The sequence below is a fragment of the Mastomys coucha genome, unplaced genomic scaffold (assembly GCF_008632895.1).
Source record: "Mastomys coucha isolate ucsf_1 unplaced genomic scaffold, UCSF_Mcou_1 pScaffold3, whole genome shotgun sequence".
In the NCBI taxonomy this organism is placed as follows: domain Eukaryota; kingdom Metazoa; phylum Chordata; class Mammalia; order Rodentia; family Muridae; genus Mastomys; species Mastomys coucha.
The window spans coordinates 14,398,163-14,404,162 of record NW_022196909.1 but is presented as its reverse complement, the minus strand read 5'-3'; the positions used below and the strand labels follow the sequence as shown (position 1 = coordinate 14,404,162).

General features: G+C 37.4%; 1 protein-coding gene across 3 annotated transcripts in view; it reads left to right on the top strand.

Annotated features, from left to right (window-relative positions):
• Pkib (cAMP-dependent protein kinase inhibitor beta) overlaps positions 1-6,000 on the top strand; it is a 99,881-nt gene that overhangs the window by 13,795 nt on the left and 80,086 nt on the right. For 2 of the 3 annotated variants that reach the window (XM_031346587.1, XM_031346585.1), the window contains exon 1: positions 250-382. The exons of the other annotated variant lie outside the window; for it this stretch is intronic. The gene's annotated coding sequence lies outside the window, so the exon portion shown is untranslated. Of the gene's footprint in view, positions 1-249; positions 383-6,000 lie in introns of those variants that run through there. 3 annotated transcript variants of the gene reach the window in all.

The following is a 6,000-nucleotide window of genomic DNA, read 5'->3' as shown; positions in this document are numbered from 1 at the left end:
CCAAGGATACAGTTTAAACCAAGGATACATTGAAAGTACCCTTCATGCTGGACAATAACTCTGACCAGATTTTTATTTAGCAACAGTAGAGTTTCCTGAGAAGCATGTGTATACATTATATAACTAGTCATAGAACCAGGTACCCCTAGCATCCTGTGAACGTGGCCCACTTGAGAGCCACTGAGCTGGGAGCGTCCTTGGGAACAGCTGGGGCAAATGAAGCATTGTTGCCTAGCAGTCCCTCTGGGGCAGTCATAAGGGATGGTTACTGAGCAACCAGGGGCCTCTTGGTGCCATGTCATCCTCCATGGAGTATCAAAGTGGTAGTGAGTCCATTCCCCTTGGAAGGGTCTGAACTGTCCTCAGAGGCATGGTGTTATCAGTAAGTGTCTGACTGTATGGTAACTTGTATACTGTGGACATACCTAGACGTGACTTTTATGGAATCGTAAATTGAGTTAAATGTAAACTTGGGGGAAAGGCATAGCAATGGCAGCAAGACTTCTCACGCAAATAACCTGATTGTGGTTTTTCTGTCCTTCAGGGTTGATTGTAAGGTAGATCTCCTGGGCCAATGAGATGTCATTTTTTTCATTGTGGTACATGGAATACGTAATGCCTCTTGGTTAACATTATGTAGCCAAGCAAATATTTACATTTGAGGAAAACTAACAAGCTAATTCTAATCTGGTCAAGAGATCCTGTTGAGTCAAGTACTTGATTCAGTAGCAACATAGATCACTCCTACTATTTGGGATGTCCCATTCCCATTGAGTACAGAAGGGTCAAGAAATTGCCTTTATTTCATTTTCATTTTTATATATTGTGTACATCACTCTTCAAGAGTTGATTAAAAAATGTGGAAACTCATTAAATCTCTGAGGACAATGGACTTTTCAGGTTGGAAGTCAATGTTTCTTTGGTGAGCAAATGCTTATAAAGACTCTGGCAAATTTCCCACAGGCCAAGATTCAGCCTAGACTAGTGTGGGAAAATCTAGCCTCTGTTGGAAGTGGAGTGTCAAGTCTCTGTTTGATCTGTTTTATTTTTTGTAAATACTAGAGCAAGCCATCCCTGACTCTGTTGCCTGTCTTTGGATCCCCTTCTCCAAGCTGGGTTGCCTTGTCTGGACTCAGTGGGAGAGGGTGCCCTTAGTCCTGCCGTGTGACTTGATGAGCCGGGGTGGGTTGGTACACATGGGGGGCTTCCCCTTCTCTGAGGCGAAGGGGAGGGAATAATAGAGGGAGGGGCCTATGAGGGTGGGACTGGGAGAAAAGGAGGTGGGGCTGTAAAGGATGTAAAGTGAATATACAAATTAGTGAAAACTTTAAAAATTCTTGCTAAGTCTTGCATACAGAGATATGTTTAACACATTCTTTCACAGTGATGCATAGAAGATGATAGAGTTAGCCCATTATTGAGGTTCTTTATATAAGTAGCCACAGGAAAGTGGCCATCTCTGTAAGGTGCTTGATGAGGTCTCTATCCTATGAACATTTACAATTAGCAAGAAATATCACTTATCTCATATGTATGCTGATAATCTGAAACATATGGAATACATTTTTGCTAGAAGTTGTTCTATGTGACTTAAAATAATAGACTTTAAAAGTTATATGTTTATTTTTAATTATTCTTTAGAGACAGGGTTTCTCTGTATAGCCCTGGCTGTCCTGAAACTCACTCTGTAGACCAGGCTGTCCTCGAACTCAGAAATCCACCTGCCTCTGCCTCCCAAGTGCTGGGATTAAAGGCGTGTGCCACCACTGCCCGGCAGTTATTTTTAATTTTTAAGGTAGCATAGAAAGTAAAACATTTTTATAGCATATATATGTGTATATATATATATATATATATATATATATATATATATATATATAGTGTGTGTGTGTTATAAATATTCTGAAGCATAAATATATATATATATATACACATATATATATATATGTAAATACTTTCTTCTAATTCATTCCCTTCTCCCACTGCTTCCAACCCCCTCTTGAAGATACTCTTTCTCTTTTCAAATACCCCTCCTCTGCTTTCCTGTCACAAGAATTCCATTACCCTCTCTTTAATCTCCTCCTACCTCCCTTAAGATAGCTTTCTTCAATGAATAATGGTGGCACATACCTTTAATCCCAGCATTTGGAAAGCAGAGGCAGATAGATCTCTGATTAATGTACACACCCACACACACATCTCCAAATATATATGTATATATTTGTATACATACACACACATACACACATACACACACACACACACACACACACCACACATATGGCTATCAGAGAAAATGTGTTGTTCAGATTTCTGAGTATAGCTTATTTCTGATTCTATCCATTTTCTTGCAAATATCAAGATTTCAGTTTTCTTTGTGATTAAACAAAATTCTGTTGTAAACATCACATTTTCTTCACACATTCATTTGTTGATAGACAACTAGGCTAATTCTAATAAATATATACAAAACACTTGACTCTTAAGGTTATTGTATACATGGTGTCTTAGATTGGTCCAGAAAACTTAGTAACTTGGCCAAAGACAGTGTAGATAGAAGATCAGAAAAATCAGTTTTCAAAATCTTATGCTCTTAATCATTATTTTATGCCATAGGGACTATATTATTTTATGAGGGCAGCCATGCCAGTAATTACAATGAATTTGTCTTTTAAACCATGCAAGAAACCAAAGTCCACATGATCACTTGGGTAACTAAGCTATTTGGTTTATGATTTGACTCTATTTTTCTTACTAAGAACATATTTTGATCAAGTGTTTTTGTATCCATCAAAGCCTCTCAAGAGGCGAATATGTTCAGCAGGCATTAATAGTCTTGCTTCTCTTTGCTGTTTATCTTGTTTTGTTTTGTAAAATAAGAAAGTGTATTTCTTTAGTGCAAGATGTGAATGAATAAATGGTTAGAAAATAATTTGTAGAAATAAATAACATTTTAAATAGGTTTGGAGTCAGCCCATTAGAATTATTTTAGGGTTTTGAAAATTATAAAGATAAAATGCATTTGTTTTCAAGAAAAAAATTATATAGGTGAGAAGATATATATATATATATATATATATATATTACATTATATACTATTACAGAGTCATTGTGTCCAATTTTAGAGTTGGACAGAACTAATCTTAAATCCTGGTTATGAGATTTATTAGCTGTGTGGCCTTGGGGATGGATATATCATTAAACTTTGAAAAGCATTCATTCTGGTATGTTGTGATGGTTAAATGGAGTAAAGTTAAAAGTGTTCTACGTGGTTCATGACAAAATATAGAAGCAAGTCATGTTCACTAATGTATAGACAGGACATAGTATGTAGATTGTGGTATTATCCAGCCTTTTAAAAGGAAGGGGACTTGGACATATGTTACCACATGGGAAGACCTGGAGAATGCCATGCTAAAAAACTAGCCAGTCACAAAGTAACAGGTTTGTAAGAAATACATCATCTAAAGCAGAAAAGTGAATGGTGATTACTAGGGGTGCTGGGAGGATGCAGATGATTGCTTGATGGGCAAAGAGCTTTTGTTTCGGAAGATAATATTTTAGAGATAAATTGCACAACTATATGAATAGACATAAAACTCAACAGTTTTCTTACAGTGATGAAGATTGTAATTCTATAATAAAGAACAGAGTTAGTATTAAAGTAATGATTTTTATCCATCAGTCTGATAAAATTCAAATTATGACATGGATATCCTTACCTTTTCCCATTTGGTTTATGATTCCCAGAAACCTTGTTTGAAGATTAATTATATAAAGCAGTAGGGATGTCAATGCAAAAAGACACTCATTTATTAATTTTAACCAGCATTTATTTCATCCGTTGTCAGCTAGACTCTCATAAAAATTTTACCTGGACCCAGGAGGATGGATTGTTCATGTAAGGCTATGTATTAGAGGACAGGAAAAAGTGGGTTAGTAGTGGTTTTGTGAACTTTTAGTCCAAACAAAAAATTTCTTTAAGCTAAGGCCATTATACTGACTACATAGAATCTGAGTTGCTATCTTTTGTTTGTAAGCATAAGCAAATGTCCAGCTGTGCACACATCTTTAGTTAAACTGAAATTCAATGATTGAGATAAGGAATATTTTTTTCAAAGAATACTTTTGTTTTTAGTGTGTGTGTGTATGTGTGTGTGTGTGTCTACGTGTGCACGTGCCTGCAGAGACTAGAAAAAGGCATCAGATCCCCAGGGGCTGAAGTTGCAGGCAGTTGTGATGAAGGTGCTAGGAACTGAGCCCTTTGTGAGAACAACAACTTTTCTTCATGGCTGAGCAATCTGTCCAGCTATTTCTTTAATAAAGCATTTATTAATTGCTGTGTTATTATCAGTGTATTAAAGAAGATGGATGATCCTTGTATTCTAAATGATACTTTTACTTTAATTAAATGCCAAGTTTGTTAAGTCAAGACTTAATGCTTTTTTGAGTCCTATTTTTTCATGTAAAGCTTTTTATTAATACTATTTCTTTTTAAAAAAATTTCATATTATATGTAATATGTATCTTTTTTCATTTTTTATTAGATATTTTCTTTATTTACATTTCAAATGTTATCCCATTTCCTGGTTTCCCTTTGAAATCTCCCTATCCCATCCCCTTTCCCCCAGCTCACCAACCTACTCACTCCTGCTTCCTGGCCCTGGCATTCCCCTACACTGGAGCATAGAGCCTTCACAAGACCAAGGGCCTCTCCTCCCACTGATGACCGACTAGGCCATCCTTTGCTACATATGCAGCTGGAGCCATGAGTCCCACCATGTGTACTCTTTGGTTGATGGTTTAGTCCCTAAGAGCTCTGGGGGTACTAGTTAGTTCATATTGTTGATCCTGCTATGTGGCTGCAAACCCCTTCAGGTCCTTGGATTCTTTCTCTAGCTCCTCCGTTGGGAACCCTGTGCTCAGTCCAATGGTTGGTTGAGAGCATCCACCTCTGTATTTGTCAGGCAGTGGTAGAGCCTCTCAAGAGTCAGCTATAAGAACAGGTTTCTATCAGCAAGAACTTGTTGGCATCCACAATAGTGTCTGGGTTTGGTGACTGTATATGGAATTGATCCCCAAGTGGGACAGTCTCTGGATGGTCATTCCTTCAGTCTCTGTTCTATACTTTGTCTCTGTAACTGCTTCCAGGGGTACTTTATTACCCTTTCTAAGAAGGGCCGAAGTATCCACACTATGGTCTTCCTTCTTCTTGAGTTTCATGTGGTCTGTGAATTGTCTTTTGGGTATTCTGAGCTTGGGCTAATATCCACTTATCAATGAGTGCATACAATGTGTGTTCTTTTGTGATTGGGCTACCTCACTCAGGATGATATCTTCTTGTTCCATCCAATTGCCTGCAAATTTCATGAATTCATTGTTTTTCATAGCTGAGTAGTACTTCATTGTATAAATGTACCACATTTTCTGTATCCATTCCTCTGTTGAGGGACATCTGGGTTCTTTCCAGCTTCTGGCTATTATAAATATGGCTGCTATAAACATAGTGAAGCATGTGTCCTTATTACATGTTGGAGCATCTTCTGGGTATATGCCCAGGAGTGGTATTGCTGGGTTCTCAGGTAATACTATGTCCAATTCTCTGAGGAACTGCCAAACTGATTTCCAGAGTGGTTGTACCAGCTTGAAATCCCACCAGCAATGGAGGAGTGTTCCTCTTTCTCCACATTCTCATCCGCATCTACTGTCATCTGAGTTTTTGACCTTAGCCATTCTGACTGGTGTGAGGTGCAATCTCAGGGTTGTTTTGATTTGCATTTCTCTGATGACTAAGGATGTTGAACATTTCTTTAGGTGCTACTCAGCCATTCAGTATTCCTCAGTTGAGAATTCTTTTTTTTTTTTAGCTCTGTACATCATTTTTTTTTTTTTAAATAGAGTTATTTGGTTCTCTGGAGTCTAACTTCTTGAGTTCTTTGTATATATTGGATATTAGCCCTCTATTGGATGTAGGATTAGTAAAGATCTTTTCCCAATCTG